This window comes from Lissotriton vulgaris, chromosome 3_1 (assembly GCF_964263255.1).
Source record: "Lissotriton vulgaris chromosome 3_1, aLisVul1.2, whole genome shotgun sequence".
Taxonomy (NCBI): Eukaryota; Metazoa; Chordata; class Amphibia; order Caudata; family Salamandridae; genus Lissotriton; species Lissotriton vulgaris.
In genome coordinates this window covers 235,866,528-235,885,458 of record NC_141689.1, presented here as the reverse complement: position 1 = coordinate 235,885,458, position 18,931 = coordinate 235,866,528, and positions in this window count along the sequence as shown.

Below are 18,931 nucleotides of genomic sequence, written 5' to 3'. Positions count from 1 at the left end.
GCTGTTACAGAAGTTATTGTGGTATATGGAATTCATACAATAGTCTGTCAGGAAAGCAGAAACAATATGGAGGCAGGAGATGATAAAGAGATGTTAAATACACATTGGAGATAATATAGTGGGAGAAAGGAAGTAACTATGAGAAAACTTGCTATGTAACACAAAAAAGTTGCACAGTATATTTTAAGTCTCACTTTATATTATATCTTTTTGGGTACTATTTCATAATTTACATATAAAAAAGAATAATGTCTCAAACAATTTTAACTTTTTAAATTTAAAATTATTGTTGTGATTTTTCAAAATCTAAAAGAATTTGCAACATTAATTCATCAGGTATGTCCTCCTTTTCATTCCATGATTCAATTTCTTCAACACGTTTAATTAAGTCTTGGTCTACAGTGTCATCCAAAAAGTCTATTTCTTCTTTGTCTTCCTTAGGATTGTTTTCCATATTAATTTGAAATGAAATATTATTTTAATTTTGTTGTGCTTCCATTTTCTTGCTGTAAATTGCATAAAAAATAAATATATCAGTAGAGATAGGGCACTGTTGGCTTTAAGTTCAGACAGGTACTTGTGAGTTTTTAACAGTGAAGTTATCTTTGGGCAGTGTACGGTTTCAGGCAGGAAGTAGAACTATTAAAAAGTGCCTGTGATGAAGCCTAAGTAAATTCATAATTATACCAGAGAAGCCTAACTCAATCAATAATATAAATAAATAAACCTTTCTCAATGTCTAACTCTTACAGAGGGACAGTATATAACTATCTGAAAACGTTTTCCCAAATTAACTTAAAGTGCATAACATAGTTCTCCTTTCAAATTAACAACTTACCTTCTTCAAAGTAGTTGGAGTTTTCCGTGAAAATGTTTTCCAAATGTACCTTAGGTAGTGTTAGTCAAAATGGCTGTGTTTCCCTCTCATTTTTCATATATATTCATGTACTTAACCAATCGAATGTCAGAACATAAAAGTACAAAATGTAAGTAACATTTTAATTGGTTGAAAATTCAAACAGTTTCATATGTGTTTTTGTCATGTAATTTTCCTCAGGATATTTAGACAGGGCTACAGCCCAAATGGCTCAATGGAATACCACCAAATGTGGGTAAATGGTAGGGACTGCTATGTAGTAGGGCGTATTCTATATTTGGTGTAAGTGTCTCCAGTGGTTTTTCTGTAAATTACTTTCCCACCTTTTTTTTGGAAGCGCTTACCGGTGCGCGCCCGGTACGCGCACCGGCAGCGTTACGGGAGTCCTCCATTTTGTGTTTCGGTAGAATCGAGACACAAGATGGAGGACAAACAACGTTGAGAATGGTTAGAAGGGGGCACGGTAGACACTTCCTGACCCTCTAGGTTTTCTGAGGGGGGCTTAGGACGCTCATATAGGCAAAAAAAAATAAAAATTAAAAATTTTGCGGGGGGAGCGCTCGGTACGCGCACCGGTAAGCGTACCGGGGAGCGTACTTTGGTGAGAAAAAGTAAAAAAAGTTAGAAAAAGATAAACGTTTTGAATGATCAGAGGTAGGGTAGCTCTGAAAAGAGCTTTTGGGTTCTGTGGCTGATTTAGGTACCTACAAGTAGGTTCCAATGCACAGTCTTAAATTCAGGAGGAATATTCTATTCCCCTCATCTGAGAAGTGCACACCATCTCCTCTGTAGATGTCTTGCATGTTGTAACGCAAGTTGTTGTTGTATATTGAACCCATTCCAAAGTCTCTCATGTAAGCAGAAACAGATTTATTCACATGTTTCCGTGCTTTCTCAAATTGTGGACAAAATTGGTTGGACCAGTTCCATTTCTGTCTTTGGCATATATTGGAATATACCAAGGCAGTTTGTGGAAAAAGTGTCATCAATTGATCACAGGTGTCCTTTAAAAGCATTTCCAGACCAACCCCAGTCATAGTGCCCAAATCATTTCCACCACAGTGCACTATTAAGAGGTCAGGGTTTGGCAGATGCAAAAAGGTTTTCACCAATGGTATCAATTGATGACATCTCAATCCTCTCTGGCCAATCCACTTGATTTCCACATTTGATAAATCAAGGTTGTGATAATTTCTGCTTGCTGCATACCTTTGAGCCCAATGGATGTAGCTATGTCCAATAATCAATACAGAATACATGATGTGAGAAGGTTCAGGTGCAGTCAGATGAAGTGTGGGAATGAAATGGCAGTTGGAGCAGTAGGAGTTTACAAAAAAATAATTGTGGAGTTTCCCTGCTGTTGAATCACAAGCAATGATTGGTGGATTCAGTTAGTTGAAAACAGAAAGTTAGGGTGCATGGTTGTGTTGTGTGTAAGAAGCAATTTGAATGGTTAAGAAAAAGTCACTAAAAGCAATAATGCCCTGGATAAGCTGGTGTATTGAGAGGTCAAACATCCTTGCTGACTTAATTTGCAACATTGTAGAATAAACTTTTGAACCTGAGAGTTCAGTTAGGAGGGAGTTGCTATGGTAACAGATAGAAAGGTCTGAGAGGGGGAAGGGTGTTGGTTTGAAAATAGTGAGGGAAGACTTTAGATTGGTCGAAATAAGGCATATGTGTGTAAAGTTAGAGATTTTCTATGCCAGTCTTGGTTTCAGTGTATTGAGTGCACACCTTTTGCTCTGCTAAAGAAAAATTGGTGTGTGTGTCTGACACTGTTTTCAATCTCCCAAAGCATTTGTAAAGGTAAGTAATGATTTATTTAATTTAGATAGAGACTTGTTTGCTCTATGGAGAATATTTGGAAGCAGATAGTTAAGTTTCAGTAGTGAAATTGAATGCTTGTACATAGGTCCTGTGTTGTGTTTCTAAAATGTTATTCAAAAAACGATTTTGGGGGCAAATCAATGGTATTTTCAGTTGGCCCTTATTTATGATTGCCTTGTGCTGCTGGTACATCACTTTAAACATGGGGAAAAAGTGACGCTCTGGTGACACAAGGCTTTCATAAATAAGGTCCTGAGTTTTTTTGTTGTTGGTTTGTGTCTTGCTTTTTGATAATGCTTGATATCAACATTTGCAAGATAGAGGATTTGTATTTTGTGAAATAGTGAAGGTTCAGTAGTGAAATTGAGTGCTTGTACATAGGATCTTTGCTGTGTTTCTAAAATGTTATTCAAAAAACGATTTTGGGTGCAAATCAATGGTATTTTCCTTTGGCCCTTATTTATGATTGCCTTGTGCAGCCGGTGCATCACTTTAAACATGGGAAATAAGTGACGCTCTTGTGGCGCAAGGCCTTCATAAATAAGGCCCTGAGTTTGTTTGCTGTTGGTTTGTTTTTTGCTTTTTGATAATACTTGCTATGAACATTTGCAAGATAGAGGATTTGTATTTTGGGAAACAGTGAGGTTTCAAAAGTGATATTGAGTGGTTGTACATAGGTTCTGCGCAGTGTTTCTTAAATGTTATTCAAAAAACGATTTTGGGGGAAAATCAATGGTATTTACATTTAGCCCTTATTTATGATTGCCTTGTGGCACCAGTGCGTCTCTTTTAACATGGGACGCACTCGTGACGCAAGGCCTTCATAAATAAGGTCCTGAGTTTTTTTGTTGTTGGTTTGTGTCTTGCTTTTTGATAATGCTTGATATCAACATTTGCAAGATAGAGGATTTGTATTTTGTGAAATAGTGAGGGTTCAGTAGTGAAATTGAGTGCTTGTACATAGGATCTTTGCTGTGTTTCTAAAATGTTATTCCAAAAACGATTTTGGGTGCAAATCAATGGTATTTTCATTTGGCCCTTATTTATGATTGCCTTGTGCAGCCGGTGCATCACTTTAAACATGGGAAATAAGTGACGCTCTTGTGGCGCAAGGCCTTCATAAATAAGGCCCTGAGTTTGTTTGCTGTTGATTTGTTTTTTGCTTTTTGATAATACTTGCTATGAACATTTGCAAGATAGAGGATTTGTATTTTGGGAAACAGTGAGGTTTCAAAAGTGATATTGAGTGGTTGTACATAGGTTCTGCGCAGTGTTTCTTAAATGTTATTCAAAAAACGATTTTGGGGGAAAATCAATGGTATTTACATTTAGCCCTTATTTATGATTGCCTTGTGGCACCAGTGCGTCTCTTTTAACATGGGATGCACTGGTGGCGCAAGGCCTTCATAAATAAGGTCCTGAGTTTTTTTGTTGTTGGTTTGTGTCTTGCTTTTTGATTTTGCTTGATATCAACATTTGCAAGATAGAGGATTTGTATTTTGTGAAATAGTGAGGGTTCAGTAGTGAAATTGAGTGGTTGTACATAGGTTCTGCGCAGTGTTTTTTAAATGTTATTCAAAAAACGATTTTGGGGGCAAATCAATGGTATTTACATTTGGTCCTTATTTATGACTGTCTTGTGGCACTGGTGCGTCTCTTTTAACATGAGACACACTGGTGGCGCAAGGCCTTCATTAATAAGGCCCTGAGTTTGTTTGTTGTTGGTTTGTTTTTTGCTTTTTGATAATGTTTGCTATGAATATTTGCAAGATAGAGGATTTGTATTTTGAGAAACAGTGAGGTTTCAAAAGGGAGATAGAGTGGTTGTACTTAGGTTCTGCACAGTGTTTCTTAAATGTTATTCAAAAAACGATTTTGGGTGCAAATCAATGGTATTTTCATTTGGCCCTTATTTATTATTGCCTTGTGCTGCCGGTGCATCACTTTAAACATGGGAAATAAGTGACGCTCTGGTGGCGCAAGGCCTTCATAAATAAAGCCCTGAGTTTATTTGCTTTTGTTTTGTTTTTTGCTTTTTAATAATGCTCGCTATGAACATTTGCAAGATAGAGGATTTGTATTTTGGGAAACAGTGAGGTTTCAAAAGTGATATTGAGTGGTTGTTCATAGGTACTGCGCAGTGTTTAGTAATTGTCATTCAAAAAACGATTTTGGGGGCAAATCAATGGTATTTACATTTGGTCCTTATTTATGACTGCCTTGTGGCACTGGTGCGTCTCTTCTAACATGGGACGCACTGGTGGCGCAAGGCCTTCCTAAATAAGGCCCTGAGTTTTTGTTGTGGTTGGTTTGTGTCTTGCTTTTTGATAATGCTTGATATTAACATTTGCAAGATAGATGATTTGTATTTTGGGAAACAGTGAGGGTTCAGTAGTGATATTGAGCGCTTGTAAATAGAATCTTCGCTGTGTTTCTAAAATGTTATTCTAAAAACGATTTTGGGGGCAAATGAATGGTATTTTCATTTGGCCCTTATTTATGATTGCCTTGTGCTGCCGGTGCATCACTTTAAACATGGGAAGTAAGTGACGCTCTGGTGGTGCAAGGCCTTCATAAATAAGGCCCTGAGTTTGTTTGCTGTTGGTTTGTTTTTTGCTTTTTGATAATACTTGCTATGAACATTTGCAAGATAGAGGATTTGTATTTTGGGAAACAGTGAGGTTTCAGAAGTGATATTGAGTGGTTGTACATAGGTTCTGCGCAGTGTTTCTTAAATGTTATTCAAAAAACGTTTTTGGGGGCAAATCAATGGTATTTACATTTGGCCCTTATTTATGATTGCCTTGTGGCACCGGTGCGTCTCTTTTAACATGGGACGCACTGGTGGCGCAAGGCCTTCATAAATAAGGCCCTGAGTTGCTGTGGTATAAACTTTAATATGTTGCAAATTAGTGTTTATATTGTTTTCTTTTTGTCATTACTTTGTTGTTTGCTAATAGTGGTCTTTAATGTGTTATTTTTTTCAGAACCACAGATTGAAATCAACGTTTTAAAAGCAAGCAAAAATGCCATCAAGGCAAAGGAATAGAAAAAATACCATACGTAAAAGAACAAAATCATCAAAGGAATTAAAAGAATCCTCTACAACAAGTACTTCAAAAACACCAGAAAAGCTCCTGGTAGGACAATTAAGTCTTTTCTTCACAATTTATGTAGATCAAAAAGTAATGTTTATGGTAATAAGAAGATCCGGAAGCAGAGAACAAATCTAAAAAGGAAGGAGAGGCCCTCAAAAAATGTCTCTATTGGAGCAGGAGATAAGATTATGGATAGCAATAGAAGGTTAAATCAATTTAGGGAGATTCGTAGATGAATGTTTCCCAATAGGGTAGTTTTAAATTTGCTAAAAAATGAAAAGAAAGGTAAACAGAGAGCTGCTTTTTACAAGAAAAAGAAAAGTGTAGAGAAGATTGTTGATCAGGCTTTTGAAGTTAAGAAAAAATTATTTATTTTAGTAATCAATAGAATTAGGATACTTAATAAGGCAATTGATGTTTTCAAATCGAACAGTAGATGGAAAAGAATTATTAATCGGACTAATTTTTGTGAAGTATTTTCTGGAGAATGGATGCATAGTTCAAGTTCTGAGCCATTTTTTAATGAGGAGAGTTACTTTCAGGAAAATGATTTGGTGCATGCGGTTGACACCAGTGGTCGAGTATATGAGGTGAAAGATGGTTGTGTGATGGAAAAAGAAAAACTTGTGTCTAGAGATGCAGAAGAGGTGTTAAGTTATGAAGTTTTAGGGAGATGTACTAAGGGTCCAGTGTACACATGGAAGTGCAGTAGTATTTGTAGTGTGCGACAGGATTCAATCGATTTGCTTCGAAATTTCTTACGTACATATAGTAAGAAAAGTCTAAAACAAAAAATGAAGATCTTGCAAATGTTAGATCCTTGCAGAGTGAGAGAAAGCACAGGTTTGCATGGGCATTCACTGGCTTGTCTTTCTAGAAAAGTATGTCAGAGTGTTTTTCATCATTTTAGGATGTTAGCAGTGCATCACAATAAGGTGAGGAAATTAGTGAGAAGGTTGTATTATGCAAAAAGTCCAGCACTTAAGTAAGCTTAAACAGTTAAACAGTGCTCTTTTGCATGGATCTGAAGTGGATGTGAAGACTATTTGTGAAGAAATTGAGTTTTGTTATTTTGGGAACAAAGAGGACAGTGTAGAAATGGATATAGTAATGGATGGTAATGTGGAAGACAATGGACAGATTTCAAGTACAGAAAAGTTTGACGAGGAAATTACCAAGTTTAAGGTGAAATCAAGTGAAAGACCTAATTTAACTTGTGTGTGTTGTCTACGGACTCATTATAAGATTAGGACTAGGTTAGTTGATTTATATGCAAAATGTGAATTGGAAAATAATAGTGAATGGATGGATTTTGTAAGTTATTTGTTGGTGGAGAATTCTTTTGATTTGAGTTTTGATCAGCGTATTTGTAATTATTGTTTGAAAAAATTAAATGAAAATAGAATGCCTGCTAGAGCTGCTCATAATAATCTTCAGTTGATAGATATTCCTTCTGAATTGATGGATTTAAATACTTATGAATCAATTTTGATTCAATGTGTCCATCCTTTTCAAGCTATTGTTCGCATGGAGCCTAAGATATGGAAATTACCTCCTACAGATTTACAAAGAGGATTAAAGGGAAGAGTTGTTTATTTGCCACTAGATGTCAAAAAAAATATTGATACAATTGGTGTAGAAAGAGTAGAAGAGGATCCTCTGGTTATTCTAGTTAATGGGGTTCCGACAAAGAGTAAGAAAATCTGGCAAGATTTAGTGGATGTTAGGAAAGTCAAAAAGGCAACGTTGTATTTGGTTAATAACAATGAGTACTACAAAGATGTAAGTGTTGGAGCAGAGGAAACAGCTACAGAAGAAGACAGTGATTGTTCAGTTGGCCAAATTGAAAAAGTTGATGTGTCTAGAAGTGAAGAAATATATGAACATTATACTGTTCATCCTTTGCATTCCAAAGAAATAATGGGGAATGCAATTGACTTGTTTCAAATGAAAGCAGCAAAAGGAAGTCCCATTAGTGTATGGGAAGAAAGTTTGGAAGCCCGTTGTTTTCCACAGTTATTTCCAACAGGTCGTGGTGGACGATATGACGATCGACCAGTTCAAATTCCTGCAGCTGAATACCGGACTTTAAGATTATATGCTGAAGATCCAAAGTTTCGGCAATGCATTCCGTATTTGTTTCATCTACTGTATGAAAGTGATTTGTCTGGGCTTTCTTATGCAGTTAATCATATTGAAAAGTGGAGCTCATCTGCAAAATGTTTCAGCAAGGGACTTTATGGAGAAAGTCAATCTGCAAGACAGTATTTTGGAATCTCAGCTAATCAATCTCATGGCATGTCAGCGTGGAACAAATGAGTATTGGTTCCGTTGTCATGGGGAATTGAAATGTATGCTAAGAAACTTAGGAACTACTACATGGTTCCTCACTCTTAGCTGTGCTGAGTATGCATGGGACAACTTACTTCAATTTCTACGAGAGGCAAATGGAAACATACAAAATATAGAATTGAAAACACCTGGAGAACTGTGTTCTTTGGATCCAGTGAATGTTTGCAGATATTTTAATCATAGATTTGAAGCTATGATGTCTTTTATTACCAACAAAAAAAATCCTCCCCTTGGAGAGGTTTTGGATTTCTTTTGGAGGAAGGAATATCAAGCGAGAGGTGCTCCTCATATACATATGCTGTTATGGATTAAAGATGCACCCAAATTTCGATTAGATTCGGATGAAACAGTGATGAGTTTCATTGAAGAGTATTCAACATGTGCTGTTCCAAAAACTACTGAAGAAAACAGTTTAAGGCAACAAGTTTTACGTTTTCAATCTCATCGTTGTAGAAAGTACTGTCGTCGAAAATTTAAAAACAAGGAAAAGTACTACACGAAATGTCGTTTTGCGTTTCCACGACCAGTGATTTCTAAAGGAAGAGTAAATAATTTGATGTCATCTCTACGACATACTGTGACGAGGAAATCTCCCAAAAATACATATAATTTAAAAAGAAACGAAGAGTCCAAGTACATCAACGACTACAACCCAGTGATTTTGTCCATGTGGAATGCTAACATGGATATTCAGTTTGTTGCTGACAGCTCTATTGCTGTGGCTCGATATGTGACATCTTACATCACAAAAAAAGAAAAGACAGAACTGAAGGAAATGTGGGAGGACATTTCATATGAAAAGAGTCTAAGCAAGAAATTATACAGTTTCTGTCTGAAGATGTTGTCGCATCGAGAAATTGGAGCATATGAATGTTCTGATCGGTTATCATCAGCAAGTCTCTATGCCAAATCAAGAACAATCATTTGGGTGAGTCTAGGTCTTGCTGCAACACGAAACCGAGTTTTAAAATCTGTACAAGAAATTGAATATTTGGCGGATAAAGAACCAAACAGTACAGATATTTTGAAGACAAATATGTTGGATACATACTATCCAAACAGAAGTACTCACCTTGAGAACACTTGTGAAGTAGTGTGGCTCACTGGTTAGAGGCGGCAGACCCGAGAGCAGAGGACGGCCCGGGACCAGGGTTCGATTCCCGGCGCGGCAGGTTTCTGGACCAGGGTCAGCGGACTCGATAATTCTCTCGCCTCGGTGCCCACTCTGATCAGCGATCACACTCGGCAACTCTGGGCATTAGCTTGCCTCATCTTCACTAACGGCCCCACCAGACCGTCGGGGATGCCTGGTCTCACCCTGGAGATACCCATTAAGGGACCATCTCCCAGGAAAGCCAGGAAGGGTTTTGCAGCGGTCGAAGCGCCTTGGGACCCTACGGGTAAGTAGTGCGCTATATAAATGCCAATACATTGTTTGTATGAAGTTCTGCAAAACTACAGTTATAAGAGGAACATCACAGAAGATATCAATAATGGAAAATATGCTGTCATTGGATATGAAGGATGTCTAGTGAAGCAGAGAAAAGGCCATTTGATTAATCATCGAAAATTGAGTTGCGAAGCTCCAGACAAAAGAGAATTTTACTATTTAGCTCTTTTGCAACTCTTTAAGCCATGGCGTACAGAAGAGGAACTACTTGAAGATTTTCTCTGTTATGAAGACTCTTTTAATGCAACTAAGGATACCATAGAATGTCCTATTTTTCTAAATTATCTGCAAACGTTGAACGAAGAAATAGAGCAAGAAACCACAATTGCTGAAGAGATTGCTAGAGACAGTTCTCAAGACAGTCAGAGTTTTACTTCATTGAGTCAGGATCCACTAGGAGGACCAATTATCCAAAATGAAGCTGCAACTGCCATGGATGAGGTGGAAAGAGCTATGGAACAAGCTCAAGAGGATGGAGTTAACTTAGAAGATTTGGAAAGCAACTAAACGTTGAGCAGAAAAAGATATATGATGAAGTCACAGAACAGATTGAACATGGATTCAGACATGAGAAAAAAGAGTGCTCATGTACATCATTTGAGCCTGTCCGACTGTACGTAAGTGGAGAAGCGGGGCCAGGAAAAAGTTTTCTGATTAAAGCCATTTCAACTTATCTGCAGAAAAGGACTGATTCACCGCTGTCTTGTGTTATAACGGCTCCAACTGGTCTGGCAGCACATAACATTAAAGGGATTACTCTACATTGTTTACTGATGCTGCCAGTTGAGCATGATAATAAATTGCATTACAACAAGTTATCTGGAGATGCGTGTTCTGAAGTTTCAAGGGTCTTGAAGAAAATGAAACTTCTTATCATTGATGAAGTAAGCATGGTCTCAAATCTAATGCTTGCTTTTGTGCATTTGAGAATGCAAGAAATTCTTAGAACAGAGTATGATGTGTTATTTGGAGGAAAACACATTATTGTTTTTGGAGATCTATTGCAGTTGATTCCAGTAAAAGGACAACCAGTGTTTAAAATGCTCATGCATGAAGATACCAGGAAGTCCCTTGGAAGCATTGGAAACGTTAATATATGGTTAAATTTTAAATATGCTGAACTGCTTCAAAATATGCGACAGGCAAAGGATGAAGATTATAAAAATATTCTACAAGATGTAAGAATTGGAAAAGTAAGTGAGCTTGGGAAAGAAGCTTTACATGCTCGATTAATTTCAAATTTGTATTCAAATGAAAACATTCTGCCAGAGAATATTTTTTAAAAAATGACTGAGAAGAAATCTGGGATATGTTTGATGCCAACTCTGCAAGAATGTTCCATCTTCAACAACAAAATGTTAAAGTTAGAAAATGAAGAGATTGTGAAACTGGAAACAATAGATAAAATAGAGCATATGGGTGCAACAATTGTTTTGTCAGAAAATTTGAAAACAAAATTGGATTCATTAGAGAAAAGTATTTCTAAAACAGCTGGTTTTGAAAAGACTCTGAATGTGTGTTTAAATTGTTGTATCATTTTGAGAAGGAATTTAAATGTTGAAAGGGGTCTTGTAAATGGAGCAATGGGTTATGTTGTTGATTTTGTGAATTATAGAAATAGAGATGGAATTGAATTTTTAAAAATAAAATTTGATGGTATTGAGCAAGTACAACAAATCAGTCGTTGTTCTGCTAGATTTTTACTTGTAAAAGACTTATATGTTCGCCGAAAACAATTTCCTGTTTGTTTGGCATATGCAGTAACAATTCATAAATCTCAAGGTTGAAGGGTAGATAGTGCTTTGGTGAACATTGGAAGATCTGTGTTTAAAGAGGGTATGGCATATGTAGCATTATCCCGAGTCAGAACTTTATCAGGATTGTACTTGATTGAGTGTGATGAGACAAAGATTTGTGCAGATCTAGATTGTGTTAAAGAATACAATAGGTTAAGAAGAGAGTATGCTCCACATTTGCCTCAATATCCTCTGTTTGAAAAACGTGTGGTAGGCCGAAAAAGAAGAAATGAGAATAATTGCAGTGAGGTAGTGGCAAAAAGACAAAAAGTAGATGAAACTGTAATTCAAAACAGAAAGAAAAAGGATTGTGATGAAAATGTTGTTGGATTTCAGTTTGAAAATAGTTCTGGTGTCAACTGCTATGCTAATGTAGTGGTTAATGTTGTTTTTTTTCTTCAAACTTTACAAGAACAGATTGTTGAAAATCGGGATCAAAGATTGTGTGGTTTATTGAATTCTGTGTTTGAGAAATGTAGCAGTGATAGAGCAAAAGTAGAAAGTGTAACAGAAATTCGAAATATTTTAGATATGTGTTCTGGTCAAGATAAATTTTCACAGAACATTCAGCAGGATTGTCAGGAATTTTTAATGTATATGTTTGGTGTTTTGGAAGATGAAGGTGTAGATGTAGATAATCTTTTCAGCCTTTCTTATCAATGGCAGCATGACTGCCACAATTGTAGTTGATCAAGTATACTAGAATAGACACTGAAAGATTTATATATTTGACTTTACCAGACTGTAAATCAGTGTCATTTAAAAATCTAGTTAAAGCAGCAGATCATAATATGGTGTGTACCCAATGTAAGTGTCCAATGCTATCCACATTATTTATACAAAGTTATGGTCAGTAAAATATTTTAGTTTTCCAACGATGTAGACCTGATGGAACTAAATTAACAACTTGCATCAAAAATGTTGTGGCTTCTCAGTTATCAATTTCAGGAAGAACCTTTACAACTGAAGCTAATATTTATCATGACGGTCCTTCAACAACATCAGGACGTTATACATGCTACTTAAAATGTAAAAAAGGTTGGACTTACTGCAATGATTCTCATTTGACTTATAAACAACGTTTGCCTTATGACTTTAAAAATTCTTACCTAGTGTTTTTAAAACCAAAGTTTTAGTAAAGGGAATTGTCCTTTGAAGACGGGAATAGTTAATAAAAGTTAGTTAGTTAGTTAATCTAATGTTTAAAATTATTTATCTCATATAGGTACTGTAAGTGGATCTCATAGTAAAAAATACTCATATATCTGACACGATTTGGCCATAAGGAAAGTGTAAGGTATGATGTTCTTAGATCTTTTTTTCATAGGAAGTCGATGAAATGAAAGTTATAGAGAACAGCAGACTTTTTTCCACCAAAAGGACCTTCACTATCTTCTATTTGGCCTCACGGAAAAGTAAGTGAATCAAAGATTAGTGTACATATATGAGTTGTAAGTTTTTATGGGTTTTATTAAACACAATCTTTTAGATTATGTTTTTTTTCCCGCTGTTATATGATGAAAGTTTGAACTCACTAATTTAAGTGAAATTCAATATATTCTGAGAACAGCAAAAATAAACAATGTAACATATTGTAGAAGTTATTCTATAGTTTGCATTGTGTAATTTATATTGTATTCCCATTGTCTCACACTCATTTTCCTTTTTCCACCCTTATTTAGCTCTCTTTACTCATATACACTGCCTTTTTTAACTTTGTTTCATCGCGGTTCCTTTACTCCACTTCATTCACAACTCCTCAATCCAATATGGCTGAGATACCCGCCACCCCCTCTCAACACAATCCCCAAGAATTGGGAAACCGGAAACAGTTCTTGAACTTTTGGAAGGCGGGAAGGGAGTGACCCTTCCCGGCCGTATTTATTAAAAATATGAAACAAAATTAAAACATTAAAATAACAGTTTCATATTATGTACAATTTCATTTCCACATTACGATGTTTGGCTAACCTTAACAGATCTCTAATACAAAGGTTCTCCTAGCCGAACTAACATCCTACAAAACATTTGACTTGAAATTGTACATCCTAACGTTAAGGGCCAACGGCAAGGTCGTAACCGGTGTCAGATCCCTAAACCAGAAATACCCCCCTCACTTGTGAGAGGAGCGACCGCACAGAGGCGTACCTCAAGTGCATCTACCAATTTCCCTTTGTACTTGACGGGGGCCCCAATAAACTCGACGCCATTTAACGGTCGTTCGAGGACTCGTGTGAGGTGTCTAAAAGGTAGCGTAAACCCCCTCCCGCACCCCACACAACTTACCCATCTGCCGTCGCAGATGTCCTGGCCCCGGGAAATTCCCCAGGAAGGGGCCTTGACCACCTTTCCTTTCCTTCCGGCGGCCTCTCCTTAGACAGGACCGCCTCCCCGTTGAGGGGCCAATTGGCCACCTCCCCCGAGCGCTCCCATCCGTAATGGGTGACGCCCCCTCATAGGGAACTTCGAATTACTGCTCACCGATCATGACCTTACCGCCACAGGCCGGATAGTTGACCGGCTATCCGGACCCCCCACAAAATACTCCTACCTAAAGGTCATGCTGTAAACCCCTCAACCAGGCTATGAAGTCTCCTATGAGTAACTCGTTCCCCACCCGGGACAAATGAACACCGTCCCCTAAATACATACTGTCCCCTTTGATACAGCCATGTGAAACAGAACGCAGTGTCTTTGAACGAAACAATCTACTCACTTTGTTATTTATCTTTCTTACTGAATGATTCAATGCAGTAACCGAAATAGCCCCCCGCCACACTTTCCGTGGGATCATATGGGACCATGCAATCGTGCACCCTGGAACTCTTCTTGCCAACCAACTTACTGTGGAAAGCATTGCCTCGAGAAGAAGTCGTCTACCAGTGGCCACCAGATCGTTACCCCCAAGATGGACTATGATTATAGACGGCGGTGACCTCGTCCGCTCTAACAAACCCTCAAAAAAGATTTGAAAATGGTCAATACAGAGCCCGCCCTTTCCGTAGAAGGACACCCTGTACCCGTATTCCCCAGCCATGTGACTCATATCACCTGCTTTGAATACGTCCGCGGCACGCCTCACATATGAGTGGCCCACGACCCACACCTCCTTATTCGCAGACGGTGATTTCTGACCGCTGGTCCCCAGGAGTCGGGTCGACTGTACAGTCCGCCCCGCTTCGTAAGCTTGCGTAACTGAAAATCAAACAGAGACAAGAAGCGTGAGTATATCATTACAGCTTCACAACATGTGCAACCGCACATACCTTTTATAACAATTAGAGGACCAACGCCCCACACGTTTCACTTGCTCCACACTCAGACCCCTGGCTGTAGTCTCAGTAGCAGCCCCTATCCGAAAGGAATGGGTCCCGAACTCACCGGGGTTCAAGCCCGCGGCCGAAACAGACATCGCAAGCACCCTCCGGAACTGAAACCTCGTCAGTGGGGTGGCGTCAGCGTGTCTCAACAAGGTCCCCCCCCATGCAGCCATCCTCTGCGCTAAATATTCCTCTACGCACGCAACAGGGCACATGGAAGACCCGGGGATCCTCTGAATGATTACGCAGTCCCCGATTGCACCCTGATCGGATTTGGACCTAACAAACGAGACCGTCATCGTCTCCTCCCTGACCTGAATGTGTTCCCGGCACAGTCCCCCCATCGTATCTCGCTTGTTCTTTGCCACTAATTCGCTTACCCGCATAGCCCCATGGAATGCTAGTGCAAATGCGGCTCGGAACAACACTGCTTCGTACTGGGATGAACACGTTGCCGGAAGTATGGACAATAACAGGGTCAACCTATCCAGACCTATCGGGTGCCTATCGTCTACTCTGCGACCCTCAAGGCGTTGCCACCCACGTAGCGCTTTCTGCACAACGAAAGACGCTGTCGGGTCCTGGATCCCATGAGCCTTTGCCATAAAGGAAATGGCGGCCCGATGCCTCTGGGCCGTAGCTACTGACTTGCCTGCCTGATGTAAAGAGAGCAGGAATCTCACTACAAACTCTTCCTGACCCCAAAGCTCCCCCCCGGCAGTACCCAAAAAGGCCCAATAGGAACGGAACGCCCCTTCATATGCCTTCCTCGTCCTGGGTGCTAAACTCTCTCCCACGAGATTTTGTAGTTCGGGGCACCGAGAGACCAGAGAGCTTCGGGAAAGGGTGCCGCCACCGGGTCCGCTGTGGGCAGAAAACCCCAGAAGGCCTGCATACGGAAACGAGAAAGCGCATCAGCCGCTTGGTTCATCACCCCCGGCACGTGTCGCGCCCTAAACAGTACATTCAGTTGCATGCATAACAACACAATTTCCTTGAGCAGTCTCAGAATCAATTTGCATCGTGCTGCCTAACTATTGATACACTCAACCACGGTCATGTTATCAGACCAGAACACCACAGAGTGATCCCTAAACCCTTCAGGCCATGTTTTCAAAGCCACCAGAATAGGGAACAGTTCGAGAAAAGCAATGTTACTCGTCAACCCGCACTCATGCCACCATGACGGCCATTTTTGAGCCGACCATTGTGTACCCAATATGGCGCCAAAACCCACACTCCCCGCCGAATCTGTCCAAAGCCCCAACTCCTCGGAAGACACCGCTGGTTTGTTCCAGACAATTCGACCATTGAAATCCGCCAGGAATGCAATCCAAATGCGCATGTCCTGGCGAACCTCTGCCGAGAGTCTCATGCGATGATGTCCTTCCTTCAAGCCGACCATGGATTGTGCAATCGAGCGGGAAAAGGGGCGCGCCATCGGCATCACTCTTAGGGCGAAATTCAACTGACCCACCACCTGTTGCAATTGATGCAGGTTTACTTTCGTTGCACGAATACACGTCTCAAGGGATAACCTGAATTTTAACACTTTTTCCTTGGGTAATCGAAAACAACCTTCCACCGAGTCGAGCTCGATCCCCAGAAACTCGATCAAGGTCGAGGGACCCACAGTCTTACCTGGCGCCAATGGCACACCGAATTGATTCATTAGGACACAAAATTCATGTAAAGCCTGTCCACACTCAGAATCCCCGGCTGCCCCCAAAAACAGAAAGTCATCGAGATAGTGCATAACATGTTGAAAACCTGTCTTCCTTGTGAATACCCACTGCAGAAAACAACTGAACTTCTCGAAATAGGCACATGAAATCGAGCATCCCATTGGCATACATCTATCCATGTAACAGCGACCCTGAAACTGAAAACCAAGGAGACGCTGATCGTCTGGGTGTACCGGGAGCAACCGGAACGCTGACTCGATGTCCGATTTTGCCATCAGCGTCCCGGGCCCCAGGCGATTCAACATGGCAACGGCCTCATCGAAAGATGCGTACCGCACCGAACACACTTCCGGGTCTATCCCGTCATTCACGGAAAGACCACGTGGGGCTGACAAATTATGTATCAGCCGAAACTCTCCCGGGTCCTTCTTGGGGACCACCCCTAGAGGAGAACAAACAAAGTTAGCAACCGGTGGCAAATCGAATGGACCGGCGACACGACCTCGAGTCACCTCTTTCCCAATCTGTACCTGCACCACCGCCGTGTGCTGTAAGACCGGCATTTGATTCTTACAATTTGGTACCCCCTGAAAATCCCCCACTGGGATGCGGAAACCATATGAAAACCCGTTTCGTAACACCCCAGCGGAAGCATGATCCGGGTATTCGCTGAGCCAAGGAATCATTGCCATGGTATCAATCGGGGTCGGTAAAGGCGCCCCTCAGACTATATTAGACCTGTTTGGCGCCTCCCTTACCACCGTTATCACCCGTTTTGGCTCTGCACATGGACTCAGGATGGGATGGCTGCCCGCACCCCCCACACTCATGTCTGAATTTGCATGACCCCTGGGGCCTAGTACATTTCCCTCTGTTAAAATTCCAACAGATCCCCCTTTTCCCTGTGTTGCCACTCGGCTTCGAGTGGTACTCGTTACCTGCACCCGTCCGAAAGGGTGTCCCAGAGTTTTGGCGGGAAGATTCCCCCCCGTTACTTCCTACCAATGGCACCTTCAACATCCCTGTACTCTCCATTTTTTGCCATGACACGGAGTCGTAACAATCCCAAGTCAACAATGGGTTGTGTTCTTTAGCTTTTCTAAACAGATTGTCATAGCAGAACCACTGATTGCCCCCATATGCCACAGAATACTCCATAATACGCGACTGATAAATGGGTAACTCGGTCAACAACTCGGGCCTGCGCTCACCCATGATGGAAGTAAAAATGCCCCACGCTCTGCCCCAAGTACCAATGGTCTCGTCGACCTTAAAGGCGGCCATTTTTGCGCGCCAAACACTCGGATGCATGAGCTCCTTTTGACTCTTCACATGTTCAATCTCGTAATGGTCGGTAAGCAATAAAAACATGTTTACATATTTATCCGCCCAAATCAATTCCTTAATTTCTTGTGGGACGTGCTGGGCAATCTTCTCCCTTCGAGAAGGTACAGACCCCTCCCCCGCAATCGGCAATGGCCGCTTACCTGAAGTAGACCCCGCGCTTGTCGCCGAACTTGGGCCTGCTGTACTTCCAGCCGCCGGAACCTGCGGGGGAACAGAAGATGTTGCCTTTGCAGCCTCCCTAGATTCCCGCAATTGCCTCATTACTGCCCGGGCGTCGTCAGCCGTGGCGCCCTCGCTATCGTTTCCCAACCACGCTGCCAATTGTGCCGCTAACTCGGGGGGCATATCCTCCCTGTTCACGGGGGTGACCACCACAGGGATTGGATTCCCCTCTTTCGGCACCGGGATTGGCTCCTCTCGAGGGGTTTCGGGAACCGGGGTCTCTCCCCCAAGTGCTCCCCTTCTGGGCCTCTTGCTTTTTCCACCGGGGATTGTTCCCTGCAAAGGCCGTTTCGGTCCTCCTTCCCCATCCTTAGCCTCCACCTTTTTCTTCAGATCGGCTATCTCCTTCATGAGCATGCGGAGCATCTCCTCGGTACCGACCCGCTTTCCGACTCTCTTGGGCATTCTCAGACGGGATATCTGTAAGACAAAAGAAAGATTACAACGCTCAAAATTGCTCTTCGTTCCGTCTCGAGCTCACGTGCAGCGGGGAGGTGCAGCTTCAGAGCACAGGAACAAGAGGATGCTTTCTTGGCTTCCGCTCCTTTTATCCGTCTTCAGGGTGGGCGTAAACCCGCTCCCGCCTGCCTCCGAGGGCGTGGCCGGCCGCGTCGGTGTCTAGGCCAGCCCACTCTAGGGCGGGAAAAAGGCGCGCCCCGGCTACGCCGCTTCGGGCATACCAGCCGAGACTCGCCTCCCGCCCAAGATGGCTTCCCGGGGGGATCGTGGTACTCCACCATACGTTCGGGGGGACCGAATGGTCGCCCCTTTCTATTTGAACTGTCTTCATTTCCTCTCTCCCTTCCACCACTTTTCATCTTTCTCACATTCTCTCAGTACCACTGCTTTAGTTTTCTTCCCCTCTCTTTCTTTCTTTTGCTCCTTTACTCTTTTTCCTTTCTCACTTATTGTTCTGCAGTTCACTCAGTCCTTCCCTTTGTTTTTCTGTGTACT